Genomic DNA, 22,100 nt, shown 5'->3' with positions numbered 1-22,100 from the left:
GGCTTTGGATGTAGGAGCTTTGGCTTTGTTGTCTTCTTCTGGTTGTACGTTTTGATCTTCTTTGTCACCAAAGTAAGATAATATAGTCTGACTCTTTTTGCGCTGCTTACTCATGATCCCGGCCAATTACTTGCATTTTAAACTCTTTGTTAAGGTAAAAATCTACTTCCAATGTGAAGAGTGTACTGTCCCAAGCTTCGTGGGTTTGTGCAGCTGTTTTCAGAGGTACTTCTAGGGACCCGTAAATTTTCAGTTCTTCCAAGGTGTTATGATAAGGGGCGAGGTGTTTTCTCTCCACCGCCACAACAAGCTCCACCACACCAGCGTTCCTCCTCGCCGCAGGACCACCCCTCAGAACTATGACCCAGATCCAAGCACCGGTAAAGCAAGAAATTCCTGCCTCAGCACTGGCAAAGAGATCCTTGCAATCCCACTCTGATCAGCCACTCAATTCCCCCTCATTCTGTGGGCCTAAAGCTCAGGAAAAAGCCACGGCCCCGGGGCCGCGCTCGAGACTTGAGGCTAAGACCTAGCTCCTCTCGCACCGCAGTCACAGACATTTCCCACTGACCTTCTAAGTTGTCTTTAGCGTTCCTGGGTTGAGAAGTCTGGAAACCGCCACAGCTGCCCTTGATTGAGTCTTCTGAGGCCTGCTCTAGGGTCGATGAGGCCTGCGCCCATGCCAAACTGTGCTCCTCTCCCTGCCCGGTGTGACATATCTTCCCGATTGACCATCCAGGCTGTCTTGGGCTGGAAATTTGTTTCACTCTGTCTTTTTGTGGGTTCTGCTGCTTTAGAATTTGTTTTGAGCAATTTTTTTAGGTATTTGGAGGGCTTTGGGAGAGAGCTCAAGACAGTCACTGCTTTCCCTCCGCCATCTTGGCTCCGCCCCCCCAGAAGTTTACATTCTGATGAGAGAGATACCACCATGAGGTTACCCTCAAATTTTCTCAGAACATAACCCTGTTGTAAAGGTATATACTTCCTCTGCTCACCACTTTAGCTGAGCCCTCACTTAGGTGCTTCCATTTACACAAAACTAACCACTCATAATAATGACACTTTTAGAACCTAACAATAAAGGCAAAAGAAATAATAATAGCATCACAAGTACTCATATATCAAAGCAAGTACATTAATAATAAAACATTTCACAATACACACATGAAGCTGAGTCACACACCTACTTGTCCACAGAAACCTGACAAGGAAGCACATGAGCGAGGAAAATTTGTGTGTTCAGAATTATTCACAACTTTGGAATTATAAGCATGTATTTTACTTAGATCTCAGGAAGAGTCCATAAAAAGTTCCTTAATGAAAATAGCTTCTATGGTGAGTAAATGCTTCCACTGCTAAACCAAGCTGATCCAAGCTGCGCGTCGCTAACAAATCACTAGTCATAACATATGAGTCAAGCTAGTTGATCACCAAGTGACTTCTCTGATCTTCTGCTTCCAAACTATTCCTCTATTCAGCTAGATCGGGGTGGGGAACATGTGGCCCTCCAGGTCCTCAAGTGCGACCTTTTGACTGAATCCAAACTTCACAGAACAAGTGTTTGGATTCAGTCAAAGGGCCGCACTTGAGGACCTAGAGGGCCACAAGTGGCCTCGGGGCCACGGGTTCCCCACCCCTAAGACACTCAGCAACAACTATCCAACGCTTCTAGCTCCAAACTTAATTAATTTAATAATAAAATCAATCTTTTCACCTCTCTCTCTCTCTCTCTCTCTCTCCTCTCTCCTCTCACATTTCTGGGTATAGACTTTTCTTCATTTTTGATACCTTATTGTTGCTAATCAAATTCTAATATTTTATCCATAATCAGAGAAATTGCATTTGTTCCATAATCCTACAACAGTTCTGTTGTCCATATCTCTGCAGTATATTTCAGCTTGTGACGTTCAAAACTCACCAACAATAACAATGTCAGAGCTCTGAGTCAGAAAGTAACTGCTTCAATTATTTTTTTCTCAGAGAACTCTGAGCAGACTTAACTCATCAACAAACTATAAACTGGCAGTAATAATAACTAACATTTATATAGTGCTTGCTATGTTCCAGACACTGTGCTAAGTGCTTTACAATTGTTATCTCATTTTATCTTCACAACAACCCTGGGAGGTAGGTGCTACTATTATCCCCATTTTACAGATGGGGAAACTTAAATAAACAGAGGTTAAGTGACTTGCCCGGGGTCACAGAGCTAGCAAGTATCTGAGGCCAGATTTGAACTCAAGTCTTTCTGACTGAAGGCCTAGTGTTCTATCCACTGTACCACCCCGCTGTCCCTAAATTATATTAGGAAGCTATGTTGTTTACTACACACCCATGAATTGATCTGACATCACAGGCTTCTACACTGACAGCCAGTGGAGGTCCACCTTAAGACACAGACTTGAAGACTTACAGAATTCCTAGTTTTCAGCCTGCGTGAGCATTGGTCAGCTCTAAAGAATATCCTTCAGTAAATATTTGATATATCTTTGATATATATGTTTTGTATATACACTCTCTTTCCTTCCTTAATATGGCTCCTGATTTAGCAGAAAAATCATTCATTATATAAACATTTACTGCTAAATGTAGGAAATACTACAATTAAGAGAGACTGATCATTTCCTCTTTCAAATTATCTCCGTGGACCCAGAAAAATACATTTTGTATTTACTAAAAATATAATCAAAAGGAAAAAATTAGACTTCTTTTGTTGTAGAATAACTCTCATGCTAGAACCATTAACTTTCTCCCAGAAGAGAGGATTATTTTTTATTGCAGAGAAAATATGATATCTAATTTAATAATAATGATGATGATAACAAATAATATTAATGACATTTACATATTGCACTTTAAGGTCTACAAAGACTTTAAAAACATTATCTCACTTTATCCTCACAATAATTCTGGGTGGTAGGCACTATTGTTATTGTTGTTAAATTGTTTAGTCACGTCCAACTCTTCGCGACCCTATGGACCATAGCACACCAGACCCTTCTATCCTCCACTGTCTTTTGAAGTCTACTCAAGTTCATGTTTGTTGTTTCCATTACGTTATCTATCCATCTTGTCCTCTGCTATTCCCTTTTCCTTTTGCCTTCAGTCTTTCCCAACATTGGAGTCTTTTCCAATGAGTCCTGTCTTCTCATTAAAGGCTACTATTCTCAGTCAGTGCCATTATTATCATTGTTTTACAGGTGAGGAAACTGAGGCAGGCAGAGTTAAGTTTCTTGCCCAAAACCACACAGCTGGAAAGTTTCTGAGAAAGGACTTGACCTGCAGTTTCCAGATTCCAAGTCCAACACTGTCTCTGCTATGTCACTTAGTTGCCAGGGTTCAGAGTTCAACCCCAAATCCAAATTTGAAGGGAAGTACAGCAGAAGCTATTGGTCAAAAGGAATACCAGCAAAAACAGAGCTAGAGGAAATCAGAGCTAATTGCCAGTACTTCCAAATTCTGCAGTGTTTGAGTAATCTCAATTGGCTAATGAAATGAACTCAAGCAGAGAAAATGTATATGGAATCAAATATCAGGTGCCATGGAAGCTTCTTACCTTTACAACCCCATGGCGACAGAGAGAGAGGGGTCCTTTATTTTTCTTCTTTGGACATGATTACCACCATTTTAAAATGAGCCTCAATTTCAGAATAGTCACATCTAACCTTTACTGTTTTTGCTTTCTTCTACCTTAGTTCTTGTGCAAGGCTGGTCCAAAGATAAACAAAAGCCACCTTGTCTCAGAGCCCAGGGCCAATGACAGACTGGTAGCTTAGCAAGTCTCTCTCATGCCTTTAATACAACAAACCGAATTCAAGGTCAATGTCAGACTGTTTGTGAACCCAGCATGACTACATGCTTGCTGTAGTCTATAAAAACCTGTGGGAATTGGCTTATATTCTTCTGAATAGAACTTACTTTCATAGCGACTTGTCTTCTTGTCTATGACAGCTAGGTGTTAGGAAATCCTGCCACCATCAAGAGTGCCCTTCCATACTTGACTCAAACCCTGCCCCAGGCCCAGGCTGTTCAAAGATGGAGCCATAAAGGCTGGGCTGTGGGAAGTCGTAACACCACTGAGGGTACCCTTCCTCCTTTGGCTTCCACACCTGCCCTTTCCTGCAGGTCCAGGATGTCACAATACCAACTAGGGAAGGCTAGATGTCAGAAAGACCAATCATGCTGGGGGCACCCTCCACCCTTGACTTCCTCCTTCACTCCCCTCCATTAGTGTGGGCCTCCTAGAACCCATCAAACCTTGATTGCTATCATGGCTTTGATGTGATAAGAGCCAACTCTATTCATGCTAGTGAGATGGAGGATCACCAGGCTTCACCCTCTACCCTTCCATTGCCTCCTAATATCCTCAGAGCCTTAAGATTTGACCTGCCTCCATACCTTTCAGATTCCTGGTACCATCACCTGACCAACAGTCCAGGTATAATCTAAGGACCTCTGGACCTCCCCGTTCACACCAATACTAAACCCCTAGGACTTTCAGGTCTTTTCACTCATTCTGCTGCTAAACTTTCTTATGTATATTGTTTCCCCTAATTAAAGTGTGAGCTCCTTAAGAATAGAGACTGTCTCAATTTTTCTCATCTCTCCAGTGCTTAGCACGTAGTACATGCCTAATAAATGCTTTTTTGTTCACTTTATCCATTATTTTCCATGTTAGGGCTTATATCTCTTAATGAAATAATTGGTTTTTTTTTAAATTTACTTTTGTTCTAAATTGTAAGCTATGGGTCCTTTTTCACAATAACCTCAAATGAGGTTTGTTCTGCCAGTGAGAAGTTTCAACACACCTTAAGACCAACTGTTTTCAGGTATACAACTCGTATCAAAAGCATCCTCTCTAGTAGCTTCCTGTGGCAAGGTGACCTGTTCTCCCAGATGGTTCCCTTTTCCTTGGATATCAGGAACTTCCTTCCTCATCTAGGACTAGAAGAGGTCTCAAAGATAAGTTTCAGGAGCAGTTATCCAAAATTAGGTGACTCAGAAAGCAGAGTGGCTAAAATAATAGTGGGCTATCATAAAAAAAATTTTTGAAGACAACTATGTCACGTGTTTCACAGCTAAGTCCAGGGAGAAAGTTCCTAACCAAACAAGGGAGAGAGGCAGTCAAGAGAAAAATAGATAATTTTGACTGTCAAATTGAAAAGCTTTAGCGAGAAGAAAATCATGCGGCCAGGATGAAAAAGGCTGTGGATTAAGAAAAAATCTTTATATCAGATAGGTCTGATATTCAAGGGGTCTGTGTGTGTGTATATATATATGTACGTGTGTATGTATGTGTGTGTGTGTGTGTGTGTGTGTGTGTGTGCATACATACTCCTCACCATCTACACAGGTTCTGGGGCTTCCTATGTGCTGACTCAGTCACCTTTGGTGTCCAAGACCCTGGGACAGATGGTCACATCTCCTGTGCTGTGGATGGAATTTGTAGTAAAAGTGGATATTGGCAGGGCCTTAGGACTGTGATTGATTGGACTAGCAGCAGGCCCTCGGGGATCCCTGCCCGATTCTCTGGCTCCAGCACAGGGAACGCGGCCACACTAGCATCTCTGGGCTCCAGTGGAGGATGAGGCTGATTACTGCTGTGAGGTGCGGCATAAGAATGCTGCTCCCAGTGACACAGACTGATGGGGAAGTGAAACAAAAACTTCTTCCAGGTTCTGCTCGCACTGTCCTTTCCTCTGGGCGGTAGAAGGGTGCCGGTGAGGACAGAGACAGAAACAACTTCTCCCTCAGGCCCCTTTCTCCCCTCCTCCCTCACTGCCCTCCAAGACTCCTTCCCTGTCTCTTACCTCCTCCCTCTCTGTACTCCAGTTGCTGTCCTCTCATTCTCTGAGCTCTGCTGCCCCCCTCAGAGCCCATTTCAGCTTCTCCCCAGCTTTGGCCACTTTGGGTGGAGCTCTGGACCCAGATGCTCCTGAATCCCTTCTAGCTTCAGGTCAGGGAGCCCAGGGCACTGAGACCTCAGGCTGTATTCTCCCCTAGCCCCAGCCCCACTTGTAATACCATGACTCTCCATGTTATTGCTTGAGAAAAATTATTGGATGCCCTCAATCTCCTGAGTAAAGTGCTAACTACAATGGAAAAAAAAAAAAGACCAAGAGCTATATATATTTGTGTGTGTGCGCACATGTATTATATATATGTATATGTACATACATACTGTGTACACATGTGTATTGTATGTATGCATGTGTATACATACATTGTGTGTGTGTGCGTGTGTGTGTGTGTGTGTACACAGTAATGCAAATACAGAAGACCAAGAACCTTTCCCCATTGGATCTATGGTTATACAATATGGACAAACAGTTCTCAAAAGAACTACCAACTATCAAAAACCATATGAAAGACTGCTACAGGTCATTAGTAATAAATCAGAACAACTCCCAACTCTGGCTTCACACCAGGCAGACTGATAAAATTGACAAAAGGTAGAAACGGTCAATGTTGGAAGAATAGCAGAAAGACAGGTCCACCAGCACACTTTATGAAGCTATGAATTGGTCAAACTATCCTGGAAATATACAAAAGAAGCAACAAAAAAGCCATTGACCCCTACATCTCACTGGTGGGCATCTATCCCAAGGATGCCAAAGATAGAAAGAAGTGCTTTATATGCACCAAAATATTTAGAGAAGCATTTTGGGTAGTAGGAAAGAATTCAGGGGGCAGCTAGGTGGCACAGTGGATAGAGCTCCGACTTTGGAGTCAGGAGGACCTGAGTTCAAATCCAGTTTCAGACCAAACACTTAACACTTACTAGCTGTGTGACCCTGGGCAAGTCACTTAATCCCATTGCCTCATCCAAAAAAAAAAAAAATTTAAAAAAGAATTCAGAATAAATGTGCGTCAATTAGAGACTGGCTAAACATTGTGGTACATTAATATAATAGAATATTAATCTGCTATAAGAAACTATGATTATGAGGAGTACAAGAGAAGCATGGGAAAAAATATGCAATGTGAAGTGAGTAGAATCAGGAAAACAACATACACCAACTACAACAATGTAAACTGAACGACCAAAAAGAAAATGAGACTGAATGCTCTCTCATTACAATGACCAAGCTTGGCCTTGAAAAAGAGCTGATAAAATTTACCTCCCTTGGAGAAGTGGGGGAATGTGGGTGTAAAGCATGCAGATGTTGTCAGACATGGTCAGTGTTGGTTGGTTTTAACCAATTGCTTTTTAATTCTCTTCCTTCTGTATTATTTTTTAATAACAAAGGAAGACTCTCTGGGTAGGGGAGGGAGGAGAGATATATTTAGAAATAAAGATAATATATAAATAAAATATATCAATAAAAAAGCCTTTCCTGCCCCATTTTTCTATACTTCGGGGGGAAGTCAATGACTTGACCCTTCTCTAAATTACAACCTTACCAGGAAATCAGTGTCCTGTTTCCAAAGCGCCTTCCCCTCTAAACTGTTTGTGGATTTTGCCTTCATCTATTTAAAACTGTCCAGTTTCCTGGACTGGTTAATGTCACACCATGTCATCATGCCCCGAAGACACACAATGCACACAATGCTGGCAAACGGTTCTCTGCCCACACACATGCAAATACATATACAATCCTCTGACCCGTGACAAGGTTTAGACAAAGCTTAGAATTCAGTCACATCCTGAGGACTGAATAAAATACTCTGAATGAAGTCACCTTGTTCTTCTCCTTCATGTTCTTTAGGATGGCCGAGAAAGAATATTCTTTTTTTTATTCATTAACATTTATTTTTAGTTTTCAACATTCACATCCACAAGATTTTGAGTTCCAAATTTTCTTCCCACCTCGTCCTTCCCCCAACCCCAAGACAGTGTGCATTCTGAATACCCTTTCCCCTAATCTGCCCTCCCTTCTATCTCCCCCCTTCTCTTATCCCCTTCCTCTTCTATTAAGAAAGAATATTCTATGAGAATTCAATTCACTAAACATTTATTAAGCTTGTATTAAGCAAACCATTCTTTCTATGAAAAAAATCCAGTCACTTTGTGAATTCATCCTCTTGTATAACACATACACACACACACACACACACACACACACACACACACACACACACACACACACCCCAAGGGAAGATGAAAAGAAATTACAAAAAACACATTCATCTTTTATGGAGGAGCCAAGTAATGAAATAAACTTAAGTTGTAATAATCCTGTCCCACAAACATTCTGAGCACTCACTCGGTATACAAGTGTTCCTGCACTAGGGGCATATTATAGAGATTAATTAGAGAAAAGTCCTCTATTTTCATAAAATGAATGTTCTAAGAGGAATACATTGACAATTTCAACTCAGATGAAATAACTAGACAGTGATAGCAGCATACTAGTCATTTCAGACTCTTTAGCATCCAATTTGAATCTCCCATATTCAACTGTATATGAAAAGGTTGTTAATACAGCTGAAAACACAAAATGTAATCTATCTTGGCCAATTCATAGACTATATATAGACACCATTAAGAACACAACCAAATCAGAGCAGAAGAGCAGGCTCAAGTAACAAAGAACAGAAGATCCCATTTTGGTCAAGTGTGACAAACCCCTCAGAATGATGTCTTAATTGGAAAGAAAAGTAAAGCCACCTGATTTTTCCAATCCTGACACCCTTGATGATACTAATTCAGGACGGTCCTTAATTATATAAGGGTGGGGCTAAGTGATAATTTACCCAATCAGGTTACCCTATTCTCACTAAAAGTAATGATGAGATGCTCAAGCAATCAATCTCAATCAAAGGATTTACACTATGTGTGAAAAGTCTTTAAAAGCCATTGGATGAAGTGAAACGTCAGACAGGAATTCTATTCCAATTGTCTGAGGGATTTCACCAGGCTCTCTGGGTCTTGTATAAAAGTATCCAGTTATCTGAAATAGAGTTTTTCCAACCAGTGGTGAAAGAGAGAGAAAGGAGAGAGAGGAAAGATGAGAAAGAGAGAGAGAAAGAGAGATAGAGAGAGAAGAGGGGGGTGAGGGAAAGAGACAGACAGAAAGGAGAAAAAGAGAGAGAGAGGAGAAAAAGAGAGAGCAGAGGGGGAAGAGAGAGAGAAAGAGAGAGAGGAGAGAAAGAGAGGAGGGGGGAGAGAGAAAAAGATAGAGAGGAGAAAAAGAGACAGGAGAGAGAAAAAGAGAGAGCAGAGGGGGAAGACATAGAGAAAGGACAGAGAGAGGAGATAGAAAGAGAGAGAGGAGGGGGGGATGGGGGAGAGAGAGAGAGACAGAGGAGAAAGAGAGAGAGAGAGAGGGCGCATTCCAACAATCTGGGAGATAGAAATGTCTGAGGGGAGGAAGAGGACTATTTTCATCACCGTCTCCTTTCTCTTCTACCCCAACTTTGACTGTGGGAGGACATTTTGAGTTTCAAAAGTTTGGAGGAATTTGCACTTCTCATTTTCTCATCAGTATCCTAACATTGATCCCTTAAAACAGCAGTGGTTGACTTAGTAGCAACATTTCCATCAGGAATCAAGAACAGACAAATTCACCATGCTTAAGGAGAATTTTTTTGTGCACATGAGGGAGAAAAGGATTCCTGGCATGTGCCCAATAATAATAATAACAACAACAACAACATGTATGTAGTGCTTACTGTGTGCCAGGCATTGTGCTAAGCTTTACAATTATTATCTCATCAGATTCTCACAACAACCCTAGGAGGTAGGTGCTGTTATTATCCCCATTTTACAGATGAGAAAACTGAAGCAACCAGGTTAAGTGACTTCCCCAGGATCACACAGCTAGTATTTAAGGTCAGATTTGAACTCAAGTATTCCTGACTCCAGACCCAGCACTCTAGCCACTATCCCAACAACCTGCCTATGAGTTGGAGTCTATTTTCATGTGGACTCTATATGTACTTGCGAGCAAACATGTCACAGATCTGAGGCAAGGGGTAATGTTCTTACAGTACCACCTTAGTAAATATGCCTTTCAAAAAGACATTTAAGGGAAAGCTAGGTGGCGCAGTGGATAGAGCACCAGCCCTGAAGTCAGGAGGACCTGAGTTCAAATGTGGCCTCAGACATATGACACTTGCTAGCTGTGTGACCCTGGGAAAGTCACTTAACTCCAATTGCCTAAAAAAAAAAAAAAGATATTTAAGTATAACTTATATCTGATTGCTTACCATCTCAGGGATGGGGGAGGGTGGGATAGAATTTGGAACTCAAAACTTAAAAAAAAAAAGTTAAAAAATTGTTTTAACATGTAATTAGGGAAAAAATAAAATATTCTATATTAAAGAATGAAAAAAAAAGATATTTAAGGCTGGCTGACTAAATTGATTCTCAGGGCAGCTAGGTGGCTCAGTGGATAGAGCACCGGCCCTGCAGTCAGGAGGACCTGAGTTCAAATGCAGCCTCAGACCAAACACTTGACACTTACTAGCTGTGTGACCCTGGACAAGTCACTTAACCCTATTGCCTAGCCAAAAAAAATACTAAATTAAATTGATTCTCAAGTAATAACCTTGAAAAGAGGCACAATGGTGGGGCTTGAGCCAATGGCATTAAATAATCACTCCCAACTCTCTGGGTCATACACCTAAAACCCTTACGTAGAGATGCAACAGTTGCTTTGGGACCTGAATTGTCTATGAGAGTGACAGTTGAGATAAAGATATTCTGCTTATATGGGCTACAGTTATAATAGTGGAAGGAATTAGGTCTGTTCCAAGAAAACATATGCTGTCAGAGTGGATTTACACTGGAGAACTGCGGGAAGCTGCAGAATTCATGCTCTTTAGCAATAAGTGTCTGCACAGTAGGCGTAGATGGGCTTCCTGGTGTGAACAAGCCCTTCACCAGCTGTTGAGCATGGGATGGGCTGCCAGGGAAGGTTAAGTCCTGAGACACACATTGCTGGTCACAACGTCTGCAAGGAAGGATGTACAGGGTGCAAATTCCCCTGTGTTTAACCGCAGCACCAGCATCAGACTGTGTGCCTGGAATCACAGACAAATGTATGAAAACACCTGCTAACTGACCAGGCCACAGTGGCGGTCACCAGAGAAACCTTGAAGCTATGAGCTAACCTCTTCTCAGAGGCTGGATGACAAGAGGCAGGGGCTGCCAGTTCCGGAGAGTGGAGCACAGGTCAAGGCTTGCTTCGAAAGCCCTGGTGGAGTTTCTCCCTTTCCTTTGGTAGGCTGGCACGTAGCCCAGTCATTCATTGCCAATGAATATCTAGGCTTCTCTGTGAGAAGACAGGCTGGAAAGGATGCAATAAAATAAGGCTTTTTTCTCTTCTTTTCTGAAGTAAGATCCCTTCCTGCCTAACAGCAAGCATCAGACTGAGGAAGACATGCCACAACCCTAAATTCAAGAGATGCAGGGAGGTTACATCCTGTTGAGCAGAGAAGACAGATACAGGGGGAAAAAAAGGCAAAAGAACAATAGGGCTGTTTATATTGTTCAGTTGTTTTCAGTCGTCTTCAACTCTCCATGACCCCATTTGGGGTTTTCTTGGCAAAGATATAGAGTGGTTTACCATTTCCTTCTCCAGCTCATTTTACAGATGAGGAAACTGAGGCAGACAAGGTTAAGTGACTTCCCAGGGTCACACAGATAGTAAGTTTCTGAGACTGGATTTGTACTCAGGGCTTCCTGACTCCAGGCCCAGTGCTCTATCCACGATGGTGCCACTTACCTTCCCGGACAGTTAATAAGAAGGGCTAAATGAGGGGCACAGGAGGGAAGAACTGGGAAGGCCTACCAAGTATAGCCAGATATATTCCAATTCAATATAAGGAATTCTTAAAACATGCCAGAAGCAGAATAGGTTTATGAAATAATGAGTTTACCATCACTGGAAGAATTTAAGCGGTGGTGAATATTATAGGAAGAATTCATTCTTCAGATAGGAAGTCAATTGATCTTCTTGGCCTTTAGGGTCCCTTCCAACGTTTTAATTCTATGATTCAATTATTTTTTTCTTGTGGGTCAGTGAACTCTAACTGGAAATAGAAAAGGTTTCTCACCTTTGTGGTAGTGGGGGAGCCACTGGAAATTTTTAAGCAAGAAAATGACCTGAGGAGAAAAATGGTTTAGAGGTGGGAAATCTGTGGCCTTCTAGGTCCTCAAGTGTAGCCCTCTGTCTGAATCCAAACAAATCTCCTTATGGATTTGTTCTGCGAAGTTTGGATTCAGTCAAAGGGCCGCAGTTGAGGACCTAGAGGGCCATGTGTGGCCTGGAGGTCACAGGTTCCCCACCCCTGGTAGGTAAACAAGATGGTAGTATATCATAGTGGAAGTAACATTTGACTAAGAATTAGGAGACCTAGCTTCTAGTCCATGGTATGCTAGTAAATATTTAACAACCAGATCTCCAGAAGGGGAAAGTGTTCCCAACACACTTTTAAGTTTAATCAGCATTATTAACATTTTCTTTGTCCCTTTCTTGATTAGACAATGAACAAAACAATAAATCAAGCCCTGATTTTCAGCTTTTGCTGATTTCTGAGGAGTAAATGTTCACACTAAAAACAACACTCCGCTCTTGAGAGCTAGTTCAAGCTGACTCCAGAACACCCTTGGTTCTAGTTCAAATTCTGATATTAATTGGTTGCATATTGTTGCTCAGTCATTTAGTTATGTCTGACTCTTTGTGACCTTGTGGACTATACTATCCAGGGGGTTTTCTAAGCAAAGATACTGTAGTGACTTGCCATTTTCTTCTTCAGTGGGTTACAGCAAACAAAGGTTAAGTGACTTGCTCAGGGTTACATAACTAGTAAGTGTCTGAGGCCAAATTTGGACTCAGGTCTTTCTGATTCCAAGCCCAACACTCTGTCTACTGTGTCACCTACCTGCCTCAATTAGCTGTATAACCTCAGGTAAGTCAAAATATCCTTGGATATCAGTTTTCTCACCTCCAATCATTCAATAAGCATTTATTAAGTGTCTACTGTATGCAAGGCACTCTGCTAGGTACTGATGACACAAAAAACAAAATAAATCTATCCTTGTCCTCAAAGAATTTACACCCTATTGGGGGGACAACATGTACCTATATAAGTACGTATAAAATAAATGAAGAGTAATTTATTTTTTTGTAGGGAGTGACCTTCATAGCTGGGGAATCAGGAAAGATTTCATGTAGAAGGTGAAGCTAGGACTGTACTTTGGAAGAATTCATGAATTCTAAAAGACAAAAGTAACAGGAAGCGTGTTCCTGGCTTAAAGGACAGGTTGTGCAAAGGCCTAAAGATGGTAGGTGGAAAGGCAGGTCATTTTGGTAGACTGTAAAAGTAAAGAGGTGGGCTAGAAAACCTCTAATGGTCTTTCTTACTTCAAAAAAAAAAAAAAAACAACTTTTCTTCTTAACCAATTGAGAATATGAGATGAATTAGAGGGAGGAGAGCAATTTATAGAAACTTTGGCCAAGCTGGGAAGATGGGACAAAGACATGAATAGTCCTTAGTGGTATCATGGTGTAGGGATCAGAGTGCTGGGCTTAGAGTTAGGAAGCCCTGGATTCAAATCACACTTCTGAAGCTTTCTGTGTAATGCTGAGCAATTCATTTATCCTTTCTTGGGCTCAGCTCCTTAACTATAAAATGAGGGTCCCACTAAAGTCCCCTCCAGTTCTAAATCTCTAATCCTATCAAAGTTATCTCCTTCCCCCCCAAAAAAAATTCAGTGGGAGGTGCCGATTTCAGCTCTATTCAGTAGGAAGTGCAATTTTCTCTGGCTAATCGCCATGCCTGGAATACTCTCCCTCCACATCTCTACCTACTGGCCTCCCTGGCTTCCTCTAAGTCTCAGCTAAAACCTATCTTCCACAGGAAGCCTTTCTCAACCCCTCTTAATTCTAGTACCTTTCCTCCATTATTTCCTATTTATTCTAAATATAATCTGCTGGTGCATATTTGTTTACCCATATTCTCCTCCATTAAATGACTGTGAGTTCCCTGAGGGCAGGGACTGTCTTTTGTCTCTTTTTATATCTCCAGCACTTCATATAGTGTCTCCATGGCACATAGTAGGTGCTTTAAAAGTTCTTATTGACTGACTGACTGCTGGCGTGAGCAGGAGGCAATCCTGCCTAGGAAGGAAGATGTAAATAGCTATTGAGTCACATGAAACCAATTCATTAATGTAAAAGAATGACCCATTAGAGCTCTCCAAGAGTCACTGCCACAGCTAACTGAAGATACCCTTTCTGTTGAGGGTTCAGCTACAGAACCTGGAATAAAACAGCAAGCTGGAGACCCTGAGGGACCCAAAGGTGAGAAAGAACTATAGCACTGTCTGCTGCAGCTTCAGAGCAGCCCCCCTGCTTGACGATGCTATGATGGAGACAAAGTAATTAGTACCATCTACTGGAGGAAATGTGAACAATGGGAAGGCCAGCCTTTGGAGAGTGACATTGACAAGGACTCATGATGGCGGCCAGGACATGGAAAGACTTTAGAACTCAGCCACACAGTGATAAACCACATGTCCAGAAGAATGAGGATTAAACATGCCACTTGGCTCCCATTGGAGAGGTGATAGACTGAAAATGCAGAAAGAAGCATATATTTTTCAGACATGGCCAGTCAGTCTAGGCCACCTGCTGCATGACTGTCCCTGAGATCTCCCACTTAGTCCCTGTGAACCTGCCCAGCAATGACAATCAGATATAAGGGCAGAGACCCAGAGATCTGGGCTCTTGATTGGAGTAGACATCCCATTACATGCTTGCTAGGAAACCTTGGGGCTGGGAAGCCACAAGCTTACACATCTGTGAGTAATAATATTCCTGACTTTTTATCCTTCAAGGGTTTGTGTTCCTTCTTGGTAGCTAAGCCATGATCGCCTTACAGGGCTTTGTTTCTTGGGTTTGGAAGGAGAAATAATGAGATACCAATGGGACATGTAGGTTGAAATAGTCAATAAGCAGTTGGTGATGTGGGATTGGAGCTCAGGAGATAGAATAGGGCTGGATATATAAATGTGGGAGTCATTTGCATAGAGATGATAAAAGCATGGGAGCTGATGATGTCACTAAGAGGGATAGAAGAAGGGATAAGAGAAGAGGAGAGGAAGAAGGAAACAGAGGACAAGAAGGCAGGGAAGAGGAGAGAGGAAGGAGGGAAAGGGGAGAGAGAAAGAACGTGCTAGTGTATCCATGTGCTATGAGATGGTGTTTGGTGCTGTGTTTTTCAGGTGGGGTTGGGGGAAAGTTGTGTCTGACTAAACTAGATATCGACCTTGAATCAATGCTCTAGGAAACTGCCCAAGACAGAAAACATGGTAGACAGCATGGTAGGAAGCCTCAGGAAGATCTGGGTTCAAGTCTCACCTCTGATACATACTGTCTATATCCCTGGGACCTCTAAGCATTCCAGACAAATCTCTCAAAGGCAGAGTGTCATCCCTGAAGTCAAAAAGACCCGAGTTCAAATCCTGCTTCAGACACTTACTAGCTGTGTAATCTTGGGAAACTCGCTTAATATCTGTTTGCCTCAGTTTCCTCAATTCTAAAATGGGAATAATAACAGCACCTACCTTGCAGGGATGGTTTGAGGATCAAATGGGATAGTATTTGGAAAGCACTTAATATGGCGTCTGGCACATAGTAGGTGCTTTATAAATGTTGGCTATTATTATTACTATAAATCACAGAGCAGGTGTCCATCATCATTGGTAGTAGGAGCTTCTCCAGTGGAAGGACTCCTGCTATCGATGAAATCACAGGTTCCTTCAAAGCCAAGACCAAAACAAAACTTTAAAGTCCTCCCCAAATCCAGTAGAGACTTTCCTTGATATCATCAGAAAACCTGAAGGAACACTGAAAAATGGAGAGTTTTGGAGAGCCACTCAGACAATTACTCCTGTTAGGAATGCATTTCCTATTAGAAATAAATCCCTCTTTACATATACACCTTTGCCCTCATTCCCCAGCAGCCTCATTCCCTGCCAATGCTGAGGGCATCCTGCATTTTCTGGAGCCAAATGATTGAAAAAGAGGATGACCCCATTGAAGTATTCACAAGCTTAATCACATGAACCTCTGGGCTGCAACAGCACAACATGGAAGATGAGGACGAGACAAAGAATCAGAATACCACGTGGGCTTTTTTTGTTTTCCAGAAGGAGAAAGCTGTGGCTACAGAAAAGGGACAATGGGAACCTGGAATCAGCAGCAACTGCATACGGTTATTTTTCTGCTGGAGTTTCCTTGTTCATTCTCTAGCACTAGAATTTCTAGTGGGCCCAAAGAGTCCTGAGACACTGCATACTCTTCTTTTCTACCAAAAGACCCTTCTCAATTCTCGGTTCTTGCACATAGTGTATGGGGAGCCTGAATTCAAATGGGGGAGGTCAAGCCTCTTTTCTCACATTCTTTGGGTCTTTATATCCATATCCATGGACCTGACCCCTCCCCCACTCCCAAGTAAAAAATTACTTAATGCTTAGGAGTTGGCTCATATCTAGGGTTTATCCAAAGAAAGGAAAGCAGAAAGGTACTCAATGCACAATGTAATTCAGATGTGGGACAAGTATTTCTATGAAGAAAATAAATGCTTTGCAACTGGGAAATAAGAAATACAGGAAATGGGGTATAGAAATCTATCCTACCCTACAGGAAAATAGAAGGGGAAGGGGATAAGAGAAAGGAGGGAGAGATAGAAGGGAGGGCAGAGTAGGGGAAGGGATATACAGAAAGCATGCCATCTTGGAGTGGGGGGAGGGATGAGATGGCGAGAAAATTTGGAACTCAAAATCTTGTGGAAGTGAATGTTGAAAACTAAAAAAATAAATAAATTTTTAAAAATTTTCCAAAAGAAAAGAGAGAAAAGGGAAGAGAAGAGGAGGGGAGGGCCAAAGTCTTACAGGATACCCACATTCAGTGGGCAGGAAGAGTAAGATGATCCAGCAAAGGGTGCCAAGAAGTGGTCCAGCCACTGTTTCCTTCTTCCTTTCTCTTCTTTTTTTCTCACCACTGATCCAGCTTCAGCTACCTATGCTCAGTTGGCTTTTTAGCTTCAGTGTCTTTGCTCCCCACATTAGTTTGGTAAAGAAAATAATCAATGGCCAGAAAACTGGCTAGTAAGCACATTGATCCCAGTTCAGGTGCATGGACGCACAGAAAGAGACAATTAACCGTATAATCTCACAAACTTGGAGACTGTGTGCAGAGACTAATGCTTGAAAACAAGGCAGTTCCTGTTGCTGAAGAGGGCCACCCCTACATTTATGATTTGTAATTTCCTGCACTAATGGAGATTAGCAATGGTATACGCAATTCTAAACAGCAGAAAGCAGAAAGAAAGCACTTAGAGTAGTTATTAGCATGCATTACATAATTTTTTAACAACATATGTTTTGAGTTGACAAAATTGTTTTGAATAGGCTACAGAACAGTTATCAAAATTATTTTCTTGCTGAATTATGGTGATCTTAAATTTTAGTCCTGGAAAAGAGTTGAGAAAGTGAATTTCCTTCTCTTCTTTGCAGAGGTGAGGGACTATGGGTGGGAAATAACGTATATGCTGTTAGATGCAATTAATGTGTTGATTGGTTTTGCCTTTTTTCTCTTCTTTTAAATTTTTTTCTACTTGGAAAGGTTCACCAGGTAGGAGAGAAGAAGGAATATATTTAGAAATAAACATAATATGAAAATACAAGATATCAATAATAACTTAAAACAAAAAAAATCATCCAGAAAGGAGGCAGGTAGTTGATGCAGGAGATGGTGTCCTTGACTTGGAGTTAGAAAGACCTGAATTCAAATCCAGTCTCAGACATTTACCTGCTGTGTGACCCTGGGCAAGTCACTTAACCTCTGTTGGCCTCAGTTTCCTCAATTGTAAAATGGGGATAGTAACAGCACTTACCTTGCAGGGATGTTATGAGGATCAAATGTGAGAATATTTGTAAAGTGCTTAGCATAGTGCCTGACATGTGTAGGCTCTGTATGAATGCTTATTCTTAACGACTCACACATACAAAAATGTTTATAACAGCTCGTTTTCCAAGAATTGGAAGTTGAGGGGATGCCCATCAATCAGAAAATGGTTGAACAAGTTGTGGTACATGAATGTAATGGAATACTACTGTTTCATAAGAAATGATGAGCAGGATCATTTCAGAAAAACCTGGAAAGACTTACATGAACTGATGCTGAGTGAAGTGAGCAGAACCAGAAGAACATTGTACACAGCAACAGCCACATTGTGTGATAGACAGCTCTTCTCAGCAATGCAAGGATCTAAGATATCTCCAAAAGTCTCATGATGGAAAATGCTATCCACATCCAAAGAAAGAACTATGGAATCTGAATGCAGATCTAAGCATACTCTCTCTCTTTTTTTTTTTTGTTTCTTCTTTCTCGTGGCTTCTCCCATTGATTCTAATTCTTCTTTACAACATGACTAATATGAAAATATGTTTAATATGAATGTATATGTAGAGCCTATATCAGATTGCACGTCATCTTGGGGAGGTGGGAGGTAAGGGAGGGGAAGAAAGTTTAGAACTCAAAATCTTACAGAAGTGAATGTTGAAAACTAAAAATTCATTAATTAATTTTAAATAAATGCTTATTCTTTTCCTTCCCTCTCTTCCTTTATTTAACCTCTGTCATTCTCAGTTTCCTCATCTGTAGAATAGAGATAATGATAGTACCTTCCTCTCAGGGCTGTTGTAAGGATCAAATGAGTTAATATAGTTAAGCTATATAGAGTCCTATATAAATGTTAGCTATTATTATTATCCTAAGGCAGAACTCTGACCATGTCATTCAATCAATCAATTAGCATTTATTAAGCATCTGCTAGGTGCCAGATGCAATACTGAGGAATGGGGATATAAAAAAAGGCATGTAAAATACAAACCCCTTAGCCTGGCATTCAACATCCTCCACAATCTGGCTTCCCTATGACTTTCCAGTCTTACTTCATACAATTCCACATTCTGAATTCTAATCTTCCTATTGATCTCTGCTATTGCTGTTCCAGCCACCTATTGGACATCTCTAACTGGATGTCCCATAGACATCATAAACTCTACAAGTCCAGTACTGAATTCATTAAACTTTCCCCGTAGTCCTTCTCTTCTTCCTCGCTTCCATATTAAGGTGGAGGGTACCACCACCCTCCAAGTCCATCACTACCTAATGGAGACCCTTGAGTCCTCACTCCCATATCCAATCTCTTGGCTGCCAATTTTATCTTTGTAATATCTCTCTTACATGCTCCCTTCTCTTCTCTGATACTGCCACTACGCTGGTTCAAGCCCTTATCTCTTCATGCCTGGACTATTGCAATAATCTCCTAGTTGGTACTGTATTAGCTCATGCCTGTGCTATTTCAGTACCCTCTGCCTGCCACAATCCTCTCAAGTCAATCCTCCATTTAGCTGTTGAAGTGATTTTCCTAAAGCACCAATCTGACAATGGCATCCCTCACCCCTACTCAATAAACTCTAATGGCTCCCTATCATCTCCAGGATTAAATAAAAGATGGGTTTCCAAGTCCTTCATAACCTGGCCCCCTCCTACATTTCCAGTCTTCTTACACCTTACTCTTCCATCCAGTGACACTGGTCTCCTTGCTGTCCTCACACAAGACACTCCCTTTCTGACTCCAGTTACTTTCACTGGATGTTCCCCAAGCCTAGGATTCTCTCCCTCCTCATTTCCACAATCTGGTTTCCGTGGCTTCCATCAAGTCCCAGCTAAAATCCCACCTTCTACAGAAAGGTTTTCCGTTCCGCCAATGCCTTCCCCCCTTTGCCTTTTTCCAATTTATCCTGCATATAGCTTGTTTGTACATAATTTGTACATACGTTGCATGTTTTCTTCCCAGCTAGACTGTGAGCTCCTTGAAAACAGGGATTGTCTTTTGCCTTTCCTTGTACTCCAGTGCTTGGTAGAATACGAAGAATGGTAGAATAGGGAATACCAAGAATACCGACGTACATACTAGGTGACAGATGAAAAGTTTGAGAGAGTTAATTTCTGGGTAATTAATAATTTTATTAATTATGGTTAGTGAATAATTAATAAAAGGACAGTCATTTGACTGTGTCTAGTAAACCAAAAGACCCCTCCCAGAGGCCTCTTGATGCTTATATACCCTTAGAAGAGTAGGTATTCCCAACAGACAGCGATCAACTCTGATTGGTTAATAATTAACAAGAGAATGAATATTATAATGAGAGGTAGGCCTATTCTGATGAGGGGCTGAGGGATTTAACTTTGAGTATGTCACCTCCAGACCACCCCCAGGCCTGGGCAGTCTAGACAAAGGATCTACCCCATAGATGCCTGAATGTTACACAAAGGCTGGAATTCACTTAGATTAGATTCTTTTTACTTTTTAATCAGAACTAAGCTTTCCCAGTTGAGTAGGATCTGAACAAGATTTAAGAGAATGTTAAACCCAATCTCATTATCAACCCTATTCTCAGAGGCTGATTTGACCAAGTAGAGGATGAGGAAATAGGAAGGTTAAAAAAAAAACACCCTTGGATTCCCCAATAGTAATTGGTTATTAATATAAGAGAGAAATTATCATTTCTCTCATAGATACTCAATAAATGCTTGTTGGCTGACTGATTTTATATTCTCACTAAACTGAACTGTTCAAAGAACTCAACACTCCATTTTTCATCAACATGCATTTGCATAAGCTGTTCCCCCTGCCTGGAGAGCCCTTTTTCCTCCTATTTGCTTCTCCAAACCCTGGTCTTCCTTCAAGGCTCAGCTCAGATATTCCCCAAATTTGTGAAGTCTAAGCCAATGATGAACATTCAAAAATTTTCCTCTACCATCCCACCCTTTTTTGCCCAGGTTACCCTCATCCCAGAAACTGTAGCATCACAAGAAACACTCTGAAAGATTCACCTTCCTAACAAGTTGCTTGAGGTTGCCTCACACCACCTGGAAAGGTCTCAAAGAAGAAAAGACAAGGCATCTTCCAGACCCCCTAGGATGGTGGTAGAGGGAATTTCCTGAAATACATAAAGCCCAAGTGTGACCTTTCAGATGCTTTTTCAGAGACCCCCAGTACTCCCTGAACTGATGTCAGACCCCATTGCCTCTGGGGGGGCTGGTGGCTCTGACTTTCAGCTTCCAATGTGCTCTGAAGATGGATGGAACAACTGTCTTCTCATGTGTCTCCAAGCCTTACTTGCTCGGTATTTGGGTTCTGATGGCTCAGTGAGGGTCAATAGCAATTGTTTCTGTTCTGGCCAGAATTTCCAAGGGTCTTCCCTTCCCAGACTGATTTTTTGTGGAGTCAAACTAGACCATCTTTTGCCCCAATTCTTATCTAGCCTTTAATCACTGAATGGGTGTTGTCTCAGACAAACTGAGACCTGGGAAAGACTTTAGCTTAAAAAGGCCAAGGTCTCCCACTGCATCCTGGGCTATCACCAGCTGTCCTGACCTATATCTTGCTACTGGACTCCAATGACTCTGGAGAAGAGAGTGAGGCTGATGACTTTGCACAGCTGTGGCTCACTTAAATCCAATTCACTTGCAAGTCAAGACATCATCCTCCTAATGTCATTGGTCCTCTTTGAGAAAGAAGGACAAACAATAACAAACATTTATTTTACATTCTCAAGCAGACACCAGCCAGGCAGGGAGTCCAGAGGCAGAACAGCTCTATTTACTATGACTTCTACCCATTAAGCTTTCAGCCACCTGGGGAGGTCCTCCCTCTGAGGCAATCAAACCAGGGTCACTTTCTGATACTGCTTCCCTACCCTGGACCTCAAAGTCCTGGCCCACAGAAAATACAGAAAGATAATTCCAAGTTCAATAGCAGGTGCTCAGAGTGGATTGGAGTGTTTTCCTATTCAAATGAGTGTAAAAATAAACTTAACACTGAAGGAGGTTAGCAGGTGTGAAAATAATCCTTTTAATTTGCAAATGCTGTGCAAATGATCACTCCCCAAATTAGATGGAATGGTTGAATGAGGAAGCTAATTTGTTGTTAAAGACCCTATACCTCTTTGACAAACCAGCCTCTTCTTTCTGATAGTTTTCCCATCACAATGAAAACTTGAACATATATTCATTTCATTCCTACAGATTTCCTGGTGTGAAGATAATAAATTATCTCAGTAAAAACCAGCT

The sequence above is a fragment of the Vombatus ursinus genome, unplaced genomic scaffold, assembly GCF_900497805.2.
Source record: "Vombatus ursinus unplaced genomic scaffold, bare-nosed wombat genome assembly UNPS02014821.1, whole genome shotgun sequence".
In the NCBI taxonomy this organism is placed as follows: domain Eukaryota; kingdom Metazoa; phylum Chordata; class Mammalia; order Diprotodontia; family Vombatidae; genus Vombatus; species Vombatus ursinus.
This window is presented reverse-complemented; position numbering follows the sequence as displayed.